A 15,921-nucleotide genomic window follows, 5' to 3' on the forward strand; every position below is an offset into this window, starting at 1 on the left:
CAGCTAGCGATCGTGTAATTGGCAACGCCATCAAATCTGAAGCTGCTGCGCGCGAGCTGGATATCTGCATAGTACGCGCGAGTTGACTGCATACGAGGAATTGCGGTCTTTATACTACCACTTCGACGCTGACTTCTACACTCTCTCTACTTGCGGCTGACGAAAACATAATTTCGAACGACGGCTCGTCTTTATAACGTAGGGACTGCCGCTAAGAAACTGTGGAATGCACTAAACATCCCAATAGATGCATCGCAGACCCCTCCCCCCACAAAAAAAGAGAGAGAAGACGGAGACAGCCGCAGGGCAAGCGAAATAGTGGACAGAATTCGTACCGCGTGAATGCGTGTTGCGGATCTATCAAGACACTGTTTCCTCAAGCATTAATTCTGAACCGCCATCCAAGTATTAAAATATCGTGGCATCGTTAGCTTTTCCTCGCGATATTAGTAGCTGCTGGCAATTTTGCGCCCTCCAAAGCGGTAGAATACCAGCAAAAGTTTGTGTGTAAACTTTCCCTGTGCCCGTCGTGAAGAAATACCAGTCGTTTCGCAAAACAACGAAACTGAAACTCAGCATGGCGTTTTTGCCCGGCAGGGGGCCAGGCCAGCCAGTGGCTTCGTCACCTCCGTCACTATACCGTCGATGTTATTTTCCCGTCTATTATGGCGTGCGCCGCTGTTTGCGCGGTTTTAACGAGGACGGGTTTTCAGTGTTTTGTGCAGTACCGTCCTGCATTGTAGTGTGGCTCGTGCACGTGTGTAACCACAGAAGAGTGTAGGTTCGCGTACCGCTGTAAACGCGCCGTACGTGGCAAACAGGGTCAGTGGCAGCCGACGAAGCTTCTTCTCGTCAGTGTCCCCTTTGTTTTAGGTCGTCGCAAAGAAGTCGGTGCAGTCTCAGTTTTGAAATCGCAGTGCATGAACGTTGTTAATGTGCTTCTTATGTGTTAGAATGTGCTCATTGTGCAGCAGGTCTTGTGCCGATGTCTGCGCCAAAGGTTCGGTGCCGTTGACTTCGTCACGAACGGAGTTTTCAAGGTAAGAATATTCTCTATAGACTCGGATGCAGCTTTCTGTGAAGTTGCCTCTGAAGGAGTGACTAGAGTCACTAAATAAAGACTTTATTTAGTGACTCTAGGAGTGACTATGCAGCGGAAGCTACGAGCTCTCACCGCCTGAAAAGATGCATTATAATTCGGAGCATGCCCATTCAGTTCTCCTGTGTGGTTCTTTTCACAAAAGGAATGCCATAATATACAGGAATGGGCTTCTCTACAGGCTTTTAGTATGTGGAGAAGCTTCAGCGCAAGTCTGTCTACCATTTGCTAATCACTGTTAAAAATTGAACACTCATTTGTCAAGCTTTTTGTGTTTCTGCGTCTTTTTGCTCCTGTAAATTTTCATCATGATTGGAATATAAAGGGCGTCACGTCTGTTGCGTGTTACAATGCGTAATTAATGCCTGCTGAATCCTTTCACTCATGCTCGCATTTTGTGTGTGCTGCCTTTATTTTTCTGGGGTTTACTTGGTGCTTTAACAGGTTTTGGCAGTTGTCATGATAACAGAAGTACTTGTGTTGACAGACTGCAATTTTAGGGGAGCTGATTGCGTTAAATATCCTAGTTTTCTCTTTTTCTCTATTCATAACTGAGTTGAATCAATGTTGTGACACATTCTTTCATTTCTTATATCACTATGCTCTCTAATAACGAGTGTTTGCAGGTGGATCGTGGCTCGTCGCATGCGGCTCGTCTGCATCCACTTTGGAGCCTACAGCACGGGTCTTGCCTCCTCGTAAATGTAAACTTTGTGAGTTGTATGGAATGAAAAAGGATCGCTTGAATTCCGGCAAAGTGTTATTTTATTGCTTGTTTCAGGACAGCATTTAAATAAGCTTTTGGATTTCAGTACACATTGGATAATCATGCTGGTTTAAACGAATTGCATTTCAGCCATTACAGTATGTGAAAAATGTTGAACCCTTTGTAGGATTCGGGGATTCGCGTTCCTTTTGCTTCAAGTGCCGGCAAACGAATATGATACATTACATAACATATTTTACGTGCTCATTACTACCTAACAATAAAACAAACCACTCAGAATGTTTTTCTCTTTTGGTAATGGTGTTCTGTGTGTATTTACAAGCATGGGTATTTACTTGTTTATTTATATATTCATACTCAAAGGCCCCATTACAGGGTATTATTACATGAGGGGTAGACATGAAGTACATCAATAAGGGTTACATTTGTTCAGTTTGATGTGGCCCGCACTGGTGGGAAAATAAATTTGGAAAAATTGTTGACCGTTTCAGCCTTTTCCATCAGTAAACTGCCTCGAAGCAATCTTCAAATATATTGCAAGTGTTCTTATAGGTAGATAAAACATAGGCATCGCATTTGAGGTCTTTTTAAAAGAAACGAAGTCATTGGTGCAAATATGTTCACCATTCTTCTACAAAACGTGTGGTCAAAACGGCTTGAAAATGATGTCATTGGATTTTCAGAACCATTCTGAATGCACTTTTACCATTTGTATGCATATCAGGCCAAGCTGGTGTCAAGGGGACCACTTCACTCTTTCCTGCGGCCTGTACAATCACCGCAGAAGCAATGGTAGTTTTTCTCCAGAAGTTACTTCGTCTGCTGTTGCTAGAGGTGTGAAGACCCGACCGCTTGCTCCCTGCCTGTATCTGCGGTGGTGGGTGGCATTCACCTGGTTCGTGCTGTCGGCCACTGGTTCATGGTGAGTGCAACACCGAAATTAAAAAAAAAACAGAATGCTGAGCCTGCGCGTCTTCAGTGCAGCCCACATACGCACAGATTCATCACAAAATGTGCTCGGTGAAAATATTTAAAAGCAGGAATCACTCATTCCTCATCCAGAAGGAAGTACTCTGATGATTTTCTTGCGCGTCTCATGGTCCATGATTAAATGATGCTTAATGCTAAGGGGAAGAAAAGGAAAACTCAGATAGTGAGTTTTGAAGCTCACCTCATGAAAATGTACCATCGGGGGCAAAAGTGTCCGCAACGTGCGAGTGGTAAATCCTGTACTGCCATTATTGGCTGCTTGCTTGAGACGATACTTGTAGAGCATAGTCAGACTCACATAAACTAACATTTGACTGTCAAATAAATATTGCGGGGCAATGTATATAATACTTCATTACGCTGATATTTTTTTTCACATGTCCTGAATTATTTTACCCCCCATATACCTCACAACTTCCTTAAACTAGGGTGCCTCGATGCGCGCCCGCTCTCCGCTTAGGGTGAGGACAACCGCGTCGTCTGCTAGCGCGACCGCCATTTTCTTGCTTCCGCTGGTCGCGAGACGCTCGTTTGCTGCGTGGCGCGCCTAGATAGAGGTGGCCCCGCTTGCATTGGGAGCTTGAATTTGACTTTACTTTTGAAAATCATTCATTTTATAGTTTAGATGAAAAGTAAGAGTAAAGATTCGGTGATGCATTCGCTATTTCGAGACGATTAGCGAAAGTATAGCGGATATCTTTCTTTGTTTTGCTATAGGTGATCACGGCGGGCAGCTGATCGTCGTCGTTGGAATACCGGCGCCACGGAGTTGCTATCATTGCGCTTACTTGTGGATATAGCGGAAAGAGGGTGAAGTGCGCCAAGTGAACAGCTGCATATTCAAGTACGAACGCATGACATACTTACGTTAACTTACACTATTATGCAATGGTGGCAAAAACATTTTGCAGTCAAAACATAAAAACCTAGGCGCACGCAAGAACAATCATTTAATGCCTTAATGCACAAGTACAATATCTACAAAATGATTACAAAAGACGATTCAATGCAAGCGTAATGCAACTTGTGTGTCTTACGCTTTAATTTTTCTCACGCTTATGTGCATGCACACGAAAAGTTCACACTTATTACAGCGTCTTCAAGGAAGAGAAACACCAGCACAAGTTTTACTTCCGTGACCACCAGCACGTGTGGCTGGGTACTGACGTAGATGTATACGTAGCCGCAGTCTTGTGTAGGCGGCTATCAGCATTTTTCCTATTGCTTCCTTGTGATCTGCACATGTGTTCAGGCATGGTCGGTCTATCTTTGCAAAGTATTCAGTGAGCGATTTCAGCGGGGACTTCATCGTGTGTATTTTGTTAGTGCACCACGCGGCAGCGCCTGTGAAGTACTCCTCGTAGTTCTTGAGAGTGCGCATCACTTCACTGCTAGGATAAATCAAGTTTCCTCCATCCCTCACATACTCCTTCAGAATTGTCAAAGAGGCATATTCATTACAAGCTGTTCCGATGAGAGCATCTTTGCACTGGGAGCAAGACACAGACTTTAAGACGCTTTTCAGGATGAACCCTCCCAGGTAGTACAAAATGGAACATTCCGTTGACGTCAGTTCTTCGATGAACAAAATCTCAGAGTCATCTATTTCTTCAGGCAAATTTTCTGAGTGCTGCTTCTTTGCTTGAGAAAGGAGATCGACGAGGTACTCTCGATCATCAAGCTCATAGCTTGTTGTTCGTGGCGTGTGTAGAAATTGGCTCACACTAACAAGCCTCAGAGCACATTTTAAATCATATGCCGTCGGCACTGGCTTCCTTAGGCGTACTACTGAAAAAAGATTTTCGAGGCAGTCTTGAAGTAGCCTGCTTGTTAAGAAAAACTCGTAGCGTTCATTGCCCAGAAAAACTTCTTGGAGGCGAAGGACAACTGTCGTGGAAATAAGCAGCCCAGCTTGGGATGGTTTCCACTGAGAGGTGGCGCCCATATTCATCCCTTGTATAGTTTCTGCTGCAAGGCGCAAGGTTTTCAGAGCAGCGTAATATTTCTCCATATTTCGGTGGCTTAAAGCTAAAGTGGGATGGCGTGATGACATCAGGGCATACCACTTTGACACCAGATCGAAGAACCATGCTGTCGTTTCGGCAGATGGGTCAAGCAGCCCTTCTTTCACCAAAAATCGGATAGCCGGTGCCGCCTCTCTGAAGAATTGAAGAGCTACTCCTACCTTCATTTTTGTAAAGTGGCCGGAGCTGACATGAACTTCCGATAGGGCAGGGGCTACTTTAAGTTCCCTCTCTGCGTCGTAGTCCACCACTGCCTGGACGTGCTCCAGTTTCACGTTTGGTGACGGGAGGTTGTTGTCGAGCACGGTGGCATCGCTCAGTGCAAACACTTTCGAGCTTAAAAGTTGCCCTCGTAGGTTCTTCAACACATGTGCTGCATCAGCAGTGAAAAAAAGCTCTTTCCCGTCCAAGCATGGATGCGGTATTGAGCACACTGTGGTAGAATTTCTGTGGCTTGAAAATCCTAATTCTCGCCACATCGCTCGATTTGCTGATCCCATGTCACATGTGACAGCACGGACTCTGAGGGAAATCTGGCCACAGCGCCGAATGATGTCGAGTACATAGTCTTTAAGCACGGCACCTTCCACGTGTTGGCCAGTGAATTCATAGCCGATGACCTGCTTCCACCGCTGATTGATTCCTCCCAGCATGAACACCAAAGCGTGATTGGCGGGCTCCTCTGGCTTCGAAGGAAGTGTTATACTTCCAAGGAGAACGTCTTCACCTCGATCCAGTTCAAATGCTGTAGCAATTTCCATCTCGTCTAGAAACAGCACACAGTCTTTTTCCACGTTTTCCATTGTGTCAGTCTTGCACTTCATGACATCAAAAACTTCTTGAAGAATGCCTGGAAGGAACCTCAGTCCCTGGATCCTCCGTGCCAACGTCCTGCTGGACGGAAGAGGGTAACCCAACTTCCTCAATGTCTCATATCCTGTCGTTCCGCAAGCAAACTTAATTTGCAACCCTTGCTTAACCGTCTCCGCAGACCACGTGTGACCCTGAGTGCTATTTTTAGAAATAGCGGAAATTTGGTCTGCATTCAAGAACCGTGTATTTTTTGCGAAATTATCAGCCATGCTTTCATGCTTTTGAACTTGCTTTTTGAGCTTTTGGATTGTCTTGTTAGCAATTGTGTGATGTTCTTGAAGCGTGGCGTATTTCCTTTCCATGTCTACCAACTGCTTTCTCAACTCAGCACAATCCGTTTGTGTCCCACTAGCTGTAGGTGTTTCATCTGTCGAGCTTGGACTTCCGACGTTCGAAGATTCTACATCTAAGCTGTCGACTTGGAGATTGACCGATGACGTATCTCGGGACACCATTTCGGTTGAATCGGGGAGCAAATCTGCCTCTGATGCGATGTGAAGTCCTTCAGCGGGGTTGTTCACCTCTTCATTGGCGGATATGGGCACAAGCTGCGTTCTGTCTCTAGGTGGCTTTCGGTTCCTTGGAGCAACTGGAAGCAGGAGGATGTACAAACCAATGATCAAACTGAGCACTATGTAAAGGAAAAATGCGGGAATCACGGGATATGGAAAATCAAGATAAAGAGCAAAGCGAAAACAAGGCATGACCAGCGTCTCGGCATTTTATTTTTCAGTCTTTAGTTTTGCACAAAAAATTCTAAGGGTAGGGGCCAAAAGGTGCACATAAGTACTTCACTTGTTCCCCGCTCCCTGTATTAATTACAATGCCGTCTTGGTTAATTCCATTTGTATTAATTAGAGAAGGCGACCGATTCTGCCTTTTCAAGTAAGAATGGGTTAAGTGGGCGTTTGAGATGAAGGCTGCTGCGTGAGCCGATCGACAGTAGAATTGAATAAGTGGGAGGCTTCTTGATGAGCGTGCGAGAAGACATGCATGCATGCACACATAACCTGTTAAAGGCGAAATAAGTGACCCATACCGGGCAAGCGGCTCAAATGCCACCACTTTTTTTAGTAACGAATGTATGCACTTATACAGAATCAGGCAGCGAATCAAACGGGAAATACCTACCCCTGAATGAGAAAACCGTTGGTACAGCATTAGGTTTCAGCTTTTTCCATCCATCTGCCCGGTTTTGCTCAAAACATGATTCTTCAAAGTGAGCCTGCATGAAAAATTTTTTTTGCTAATATAAATGCCTTATTCCCCGAAAAATAAGATTAAATTACGATAAATCAAGAAAATCAAACAAACGCACGCCGGCACGCATATGGGCTCACATCCGCACACATTTACAAAATAGAGATGTACTTCACACTACTCCGTTTTTTTTTATTTCCATGCGCTACTTCCATGACATATAAGCTAGAATAAATGTCATGAATAACAATTTTCGCACTGAACAAAAGTATAAAAGATCTGAATTTGATGCAATGTGGACAAACACAAGCCTAAAACGCGTCCCATGCTATTCTGCACTCCGGGATTCCCTTTTCATACTGCTATACAGGTATGCGCCTGCCAAAATTAAGCGGGCAGCGAGGGCTTTTTGTGAAGTAAGCGTGATGCACTGCTGCTCAAGATTCGTGGCTGACAAAGATCGTAATAATTTTAGAAGGCTGAGCCTTATTGCCACGTGAAATGAACGGAAACGTAAATGCGCCAGAGGTTCCATATCGCCCCCCAAGCTCTAAGAGACTACGACCGTTTGCAGCGATCAAATATCAGAAACCTGCAAAAGCATGACATGACGCCTCCGACAGGAACACGAAATCGTAAATATGGTCATCAGAAACAGACTCAAAGACAAGCTGACACGAGCCTCGAAATAAATTTAGCACTGCTGAGAAGTCGGGTACTTACGCTGCATATGCAAGAGTAGTTCGTCGGCTGCCACTTGTCCCGCTTCACTTTCACAGTCCATAGAAGACGTCGTTTTTTGTCTCTAGGAAACGAAAACATTCTCCAGCCATTTTTAGCGCTGTTAGTGCACTGGGGAACGCAGCACCCAGGCATTCTGCAAAAAGACTGTGAAGAATGCCGCTTTCCGTGTCTAGCGTGGGCAGTCGACGGGACGCGGGAGCGGAATGCAAGAAAATGGCAGCGGCGCCTCCCGAGAACCGGTTTTGGCGGCGGCGACCCCTTCAAAGAGTGGCTCCACCCTCAGCGGAGAGCGGGCGCGCATCGAGGCACCCTACCTTAAACGAGAGACCTGTATCGATACCTCGAAGGAATACTAATGACTAATGTGTTAGCAAGTATCAGGAAAAACTGTAATGTTGGTGTTATTGCTGCCGCCGAACTGCTAGATGTTTGAGGACATGAGTTTTCCCATTGAGCAGATTTCGTGTTAAGTGCAAGTTTGCTTGTAGGCATTCTTGTCTGCCTAACGTCACCAGAAAGCAACAGTACAAGTTGTGTGTGCTGGCACAGATAGTGACGCGTACCGAGTATTGCAATTTCAGAAATTATGTCCGATGAATTGTTTAAGCAATAATAAAGAGCGCCCTATTTTGCTGTCGACGTATACATTTAACTTGCAGCATACCCTGAAGAAGCTACCAATAAAATATTTCATTTAAACATTTTTATAAAAGAAGATCTGAGATTATGGTCAGCCGTGCGTGCGATTGAATGTTCACTGCCCTCTATTTTTTTTTAAATTCAGAAACTTATTAACATGTCAGCATCACAATCCTTAATTTTCAGCTCCTTACATCTTAAGCTAAGCAAACTAGCATAAAACATTGCAGTGTGCTTTAATTTACCTACGCTAGGTTGAGAAGAATAACCTTTTTTGGTGTATCTTCGTTTCCTTAATGATATGAGGAAAGTTCATGTTCTTGGGAGGTTTATCAAAAGGGATGAGGAGGCTGTACAAATGCAGGAGAATACACTGTGTCACACTGGCTGTCATTGCCTCTGAGATAAGTCTGTTTGCTAGCGAAGGCCGATTTTATTCAAAGCGCAGTTCCGAACTTTGACTTGCTGGCAGTTAGCTCGTGCTGGCAGTTATTTTCAAGAAATAATTTATGCATTGCCATCTGGGGAAATGGAAGGTCGTGATACACCGGCAAACATCAAAATGCCTTTCCAAGAGGAGCAGATCTATGCCTCTTGGACGTTACGTGTGTGCAACGTGCTGTCATCGCACCGCGCTCCTGTGGCCGGTGTTGGGGTTTTTCAGTGCCCATTCCATTCACGAATTATATGATGCACTTTGCTTGGGTGCGGCATGAATTCTTGCTAATGCCACTGTTTTGCAAAGCTAAAGCTGCTGTGCTTGAAATTTCAGGAGCTATATTAATGCTGCAGAATTCTTTACACTTTGAACATTGCCATGTTAATGCTCCACATGGCACGTCAATCTGCACACTGATGCAGACCTGCCAGAAGATGAACTACAAAGGCTGAGAGTCTTGACTTTTTGTGAAATGTAAAGTGTAGAACGGTTGACATTTTTGCTTGAAGAATACATGCTATCATGCACTGTCGGACTGAAGGCAAGCATGCACAAACATTAATTCGTTTCAGATTTCTCACATAGCAAAACAAAGGAAAGGGGTCTGATTCACAGTATTTGCATACAGTGCAAAGGATGAAACATACGGGCCTGATGGTTACCAATGACGTGGACCAAACTGGGAGTGAACGCACCTTCTCCTCCCGCGTGAATGGCGGATGCAGCGTTGGGGCAGTGGCGACCCCACTGCGATGTGGCAAGAGGCAGAAACAGACCCCTTTGCACAGGCCGTAAGAAATAGAGAACACGTTCCCCTCTAGACCGGCCATGGGGAGACATGCGTGCAGCTTGTACCTTATAAAAGGTTAAAGACAGTCTGCAGGCTACCTGGCGTAGCGAGAGCGGTTAGTGTGTTGAATGTTGTGATGAAAAGCAAAAAAAAGCTGCAGTTTTTGTATGGGCCAACCCAAGAGGAAAACCTCGTGTGCTGGATGAACTTCAGCATTGGTATATATTATTCTGAGCAATGCTGGAAGATGTGGACAGAATGATGATGACGCACACGCTATGTTGAACTGGCAACTAAATTTTATTCATGAAGCATTTCTAGATGTTCAATGCAGATAAAACAGTCAACAATCAGTCCTGTCATGTTCCATCGTTACCCTCATCTTCCCTCTTCCAAAAATGCCTCTTCTGCTAGTAGTGATAGGGAGGTGCTACTTATGCATGTGTCTTTATAATCAAACATTGTTTTACGCTCAATAATTTCCTGTGCTTTTTCATCTCGGTTTCGGTCAACTATCACTGTATTGCATATAATCTTTGATTATAAAGACATGCGTGAGCAGTGCATTGCTATCGCTTCTAGTGAAACAAAGGGTATTTCTGGAAGGGGAAAGATGAAAATAATGATGGAGCATGCGACGGGACTGATTGTTGGCTCTTTTTTCGGCACTGTGTATATTGTAGTGCTTAATGAATAAAATTCTGTTAATTCAGTGCAATGTGTGTAGTGCTTCTCATCCTTCTGTCTGTCTCTTCGAGCACTGTTTTGGAAAATGCTGAACCAACCGCCCCAAAACCATTTTGCATGTGGTATAGTGTCTATTTTTTTTATTTGCTTTGAATGCTTTTGATTCTTATGATGATGTTCTTATCTCATTTTTTTACTGCAGAGAGCAAGAATATCACTGCCTGCTTGTTGCACAGCTGTGCTGTGTCATGGGGTCTGGCTGCTTTACCTGCACATCCAGGTGTGGCCACACTAATACCATAACTGTTTCATTTCAGCCAGTAAAACTTTCTCGTGTCATTCAAAGAGCACCTAAAGTTTTTAATGACACTTTGGGTTATTGGTGCAGTTGGAGGAGAAAAGACCTGTGGTGCATGATTATTTATGCATTCTTGTCTCGTAGAGCAGCTGCCTTTCCTTAACCCTTCACTGTGATGTATTCACAGAAAAGTATGCTGAAGACTTCATACATCATTCTGTGGGAAAGGTGCTGCCTATAACACAACTGATAAGTGTGCTCACATAAGTATCATGATGTATCTAGTGGATTGGATGAGATATCTGGGTACACAACACAAAAATAGCAATTTCAGCAGACACCAGTTGATGAGACGTCAGTGCATGTTTTTTGTGCAACTGACATGTGACAAGACTGAATAACTTTGTGATGGTGTATTTTAGTTTATAAACTTGAAATTGGGTCATTCCAAGCCATCTGACCCAGATTTTGTTCGAGCATCTTTGATTTCCTTTAAAAAATGCATATAGTTTATTCTATTACTAGAAGAATCATTATCCCAGCTTGTTTTTGCAAAAAAAAAACAATTGTGCTGTGGCCCCATCTTAAAGGGGCACTAAAGGGAAATATTAAGTCAGGCTAGACTGGTAAGGTAGGATCACATGAAAGCTCTTACTTCATTTTAACCAGAAAACAACACTTATAGATATACGTGTAAGAAAAGCGAGAAACACGTGGTAATGTCCATTGTAGATTTGAGCCGTGATAGCGAGTGGCGTACTCGTGAGCTTTCTGGAGGAACGCTATATCGTCATATGGGGCCATTAGCGTCGAAATGCGAAGAAGGCAGCATGGCGAGCATAGCCGACAGTGCAAAGGGTCTCGTAGTTAAAACAGCGCAAAAGCGATAACTGAAAGGAAGGTTAGCTGCAAACATCAGCGCTGAAGCTTTCGCTGGACATTCTGTGCACTCTGGCTGTGTACAGCCATTGTACACAGCAAGATCAGAACCGCAAAGCTCAGAACTACATTCATGGTGCGTATGCTTGCTATGCGGCTGGTGAAGCAGCTTCTTTCTCAATTCAACCATCGAATCAGCTACTTTGGGCTGGCAGCGGGCATTATGAAATAGCGAAGTGTTTTTTTTATATTTAGTATGTGCTCGCACAGACATGCAATCATGCACATCATAAACATGTGAAGCACTATGCAGGTGCATGATCTTATATGTTTTCTGCACAGTGGAAAGGTGAATGTTCTAAAGATATCTGAAGTACCACATGCATGCACTATCACTTTTCATTTGGCTTAATAAAGAACGCTTGACTATCAATTTTTTTAGACTAGACATTATGCTTTCACTTACAAAAATTTGAAATTAATTTGTTTCATGTTTCATTATTTTTAAACTGGAAAAGGTGGAAAGCTATCCATTTTTGAAATTATTTACCAAATTTGATGGTCTCACAAAAGTTGTATGAATGGCAAAGCAGCCTATAAAATGTTTCAGCGATGAGAAAACCTAAGCCATGCCAGAAAAATCCTAAATTGGAGAAAAGTTGCTTTCTGTGGCATATTCAGCTGTCAGTTGCATAGTGATGTGGTCCTGGTAAGCATAAGAAAGGTAGTAAGCTGCACAATACCATTCAGTCGCATTTATTATTACAAGTTTAATTCGACTAATTTTTGTTCTAAAAAGCATTCTGCAAGTTCAGCATCAATGCCCTACTGTGGTATTGCTCCCTGCCTGCTCCTCAGTACAGTGCATGCTGGAGCCAGCTGCAAGTGTAGGTTTAAGCAGTGCTGCAGGTGGTGTGCTGGGCTTGAATGCTTTCATCTTCTGGAGTACAGAGGTCTACTCAAGGGCACGGTTACAAAAAATAAAAATTAAATGGCCACTAAGCAGAAGCATCAAGTCAACCCTCGTGGTAACTGGAGATGTGGACCAAAGACCGCTGCAGCCACACTCCTCATTGCACAGATTCAAGAAGCACTATGAAATGATGGTGCTGTCTTCTGCTTCCTTGAAGTCATTCAAGAAAAACAAATTGAACTCACCAAGTGGTTTAAAAGAGCACCTTGGAAAGAACAGTAGTGTTTCATCACATCGTATTCATGTGCAGGCTCTTTCCCACTTATGGGAAAACTGGGAGTGGATGGCTACCGTGCTTCGCAAAGCACAGTTGCTGACAGCTAGGGAGAATTGATGGCAAATAAATATGCGCCCGTTCTAGTTGGCTCTTGGCAGCAGCGGTTCTCAAAGTGTGGCAGTGTCGCACTCCCAGTTTCTCTCTACGTGTGAAACAGCCAGTGGTACTTCAACTGTGCATGCTAGAATTACATCGTAATCAGTGCCCCAATTGTTTCAAGTGTTCACACATGGATGAACATGCCACCAGGCCTTTCAACCCACAAACATGGGAACATCCATTTGGAGCACCTTGCAGCACTGCTTATATATGGTTTGCAACCGGCTCTAGTGAGCACTGCAGTAAAGAGCAGGCACAGAGCAACGTTGAGGTTTGGCATGGGTGCTCAGCTTTCAACACTGTTTTCTCGCCTAATACAAAAATTACTTCAATCACTCTCCAGAATGAATTGCATTCAGTGGTAATGTGCAGCTTACTACCTTTCATATTTTTACTAGTATCACCTCACAATGAATTCACACCTTAATATGGCACAAAAAGCTACTTAAATTAAGAAATTTTTTTTCTTAGGGCTTACGGTTTCTAATCGCTGAAACAATTTTCTGGCTTCTTTGTCCGGCAGGCAACTTAGAAAGTAGTTGTAATGATTACTGTGAGAACATAAAATTACATCAAAAATTGAAAAATTGCAGTTTTGTACCTTTTTCGAGTTTATTATTTATTGTTACACGAGTTTGGAAACTTGAGATGGCAGCTTTGGCATAGAAATTTTTTTCGTAAAAAACAAGCTGGGATAAGATTTGCCTTAGTAATGTAATAAACTGCGATGGTTTTAGGGAATTTGAAGATGGTTGAACACTTAAGTCTGTCAATTGGCAAGCAATGACATAAATGTGCATCTCCACCTTAAGTAATCACAAACTTAACTAAAATGCAAGGGGAATGACATAATTAAAAACATTTATTTTGACCTTTAATAAGTATATGTGTGGAGAGGGTGCTGAAGAAAACACTAGCTCGACATATTTTGCCACCACTTTTTTGGAGGCTAAGAGAAATGTGTACTATTTTTGGTAGTGCCACATACTTGATCTAGTTATGTGTTCAGCCTCTTTCACATTGTTGGGAACCTTCTACCACTGCCTGCAAAGGCGGTAAGGGAAGCCTGCTTTTTGAAGGCTCTCGACTTGTATGTTACTCGGCTCTGTCTGAAGTTGTTAGGTGCTGACGACAGCAGAATTACAGGAGGAAGGTTCTTTACCCGTGCAACAGGTTAAGGATGCGGAATATAAATATGCGCTCTTTCTGTCGCTATTCTAGGCGTATCAGTGTAATACGTCGCATTCAAGTGACTAGCTTGAATCTGAACCCCTGAGACACTCGTCTTGTGTAATTTCCAAAGTGGTGCATAGTGAATGTTAAAAAATGATGAGATTTCAAAGCCTGTGGTTGTGCAAGATTGACGTTTTGATTTTTGGTTGGGTGTAACACCTTTTGTGAAATTATTATATAGTTGGGTAAAATTCAAAACAAAGCAGCAAATGCCCCTCAAATGATTGCACCCAGCCAATGGCGAGGACTTACTCTCAAAATGTGGTTAATCCCCTTTGACCTGCTAGGGTGGCGTCATAGGGAGAGCCAGACGAAAGCAAATTAACCATGGCGTAAGAAAAATCGTTCGACGTCATCGGCTGGAGCGCCTCCTTCGAATGGTATCTCCTGCTTCTCTCTTGATATATATCCGACTATAGCAACATTCACAAAACAGCTAGCAATTTCCTTATGTGATGTCCAGATTTTAACAATGGTGAGATATGTAAATGATCTTTTACTGGATTAATGGTTTGTTAAATGATGCCAACTTTCCTTGATTGTTCCTGAAGTCTCGGTATTTATTCACGTTCATTGTGCTTTGGAAGTGCCGCAAGGAAAGTGTGAAATGTTTAGATGCAACGCAGTTCTTTAAAGGTGTAGTAAAGAGGATTCTGAGCTGGTATTTTTGCCGTGAAAACTCTATCTACATGCTCCGAGCATTCTTGGAAACTTCGATTTTTTGTCTTGTGCAGCCAATTTCTCTGTTAAATTGGATTAGATGTCCTAGCTCCCACCATTTTTTTTAACTGACCTCTGAGAGTAGGAGTCAACTAGCGCGGGGAGTGCCTTCAGCCAGTCACGTGGCAGCTCTTGCTTTTGCTTTTCTTTCAGGTTTCTATGAATAGTTTTAGTTGCAGACAGCATAGCTGCCAATTAGGCCCACAGAAATAAAAATCTCCGTGAACTGTTTTCACAAATCATTCCCCGTATTACTACGTATCACACCGCCGATGGCAAGTGGCAAGCCACCATGTGACTGACTGTAAGGCACTCCTCAAATTGGTTGACTCCTACTCTTGGTCAATTAAAGAAACAAAAAAGGTGGGAAACTGGACGTTTCATCTGATGTAATATGAAAATCAGCTCCACAGGACTATTCAAAGTTTCTAAGAAAGCTTGCAGCGTGTAGATCGAGTTCCCATCATAAAAAGGTGAGCTCAGAATCCTCTTTAGTGCTCCTTTAAACAGGACCATATGTTGAGCTCATATTTCTAGAATATTGAAAGAAGTCATGGCGATTTATTTTTCGCAGTCTTATCTGGTTAAATGACCGTGTCATAAGCTCATACCCTCTAAAGGCAGAGCTGAGTAAAATACAAGTCGAGACAGTAAACAGGATTCTTCCCTTTGCCTCTTTTGCAAGCAGTGGTAGAAACAGTGTAAAACATTTAGCGCAGTTTGCAAGGCTTTGCCTTAGAAGTGTTTAGTTACAACTACTTCATGTTTGTAAGGCCTTCAAAAAGGAAAGCATGGGATTGGACTTCAGTGTTAAAGTGCCAGACGAAGAGACTGCAGTTCCTTGATGCTCTTATGGAGGGGAAAGCATGGCATGTTTGCTAGGCTTACTATCCAAGGACAAAAGTGCCTATCCTGAGTTTCTTGTTGACATATTCGAAGTTGATGAAGAGTGATGTCTCGTACTGCAGGTAAATGCTCAGTAGATTTTGCCACCATCATATGCTGTTGCCATTCAGTCTAAAAAATTAGCAATAACCAGCTATTCGCAATATCTGGTTGTATATGTGTGTGCAGGTTTGATACAAGGCCAAGTGAAGACACCAGCTCAGGATGGGCTGGTAGGGAACATAGTTGCTATCATACTACCTTAATAAGCTATCTCATTGCCTTGGCAATGTGAGTTAGAGGTAAAAGTATGTGCGGTTTCTCGCACCAAGGAAGATTGCATAC

The 15,921-nt window shown here is 43.3% G+C and overlaps 1 long non-coding RNA gene across 1 annotated transcript; it reads left to right on the plus strand.

Moving 5' to 3' along the window:
* Nucleotides 1-692: 692 nt before the first annotated feature.
* LOC144097194 (uncharacterized) lies at nt 693-11,620 on the plus strand. Its single transcript, XR_013306947.1, has 4 exons — nt 693-1,040; nt 1,726-1,812; nt 2,551-2,748; nt 10,415-11,620. It is a non-coding gene; the product is annotated as an uncharacterized LOC144097194 (long non-coding RNA).
* The last annotated feature ends 4,301 nt before the right edge of the window (nt 11,621-15,921 follow it).

Source organism: Amblyomma americanum, chromosome 1 (genome assembly GCF_052857255.1).
Source record: "Amblyomma americanum isolate KBUSLIRL-KWMA chromosome 1, ASM5285725v1, whole genome shotgun sequence".
NCBI classification, from domain to species: domain Eukaryota; kingdom Metazoa; phylum Arthropoda; class Arachnida; order Ixodida; family Ixodidae; genus Amblyomma; species Amblyomma americanum.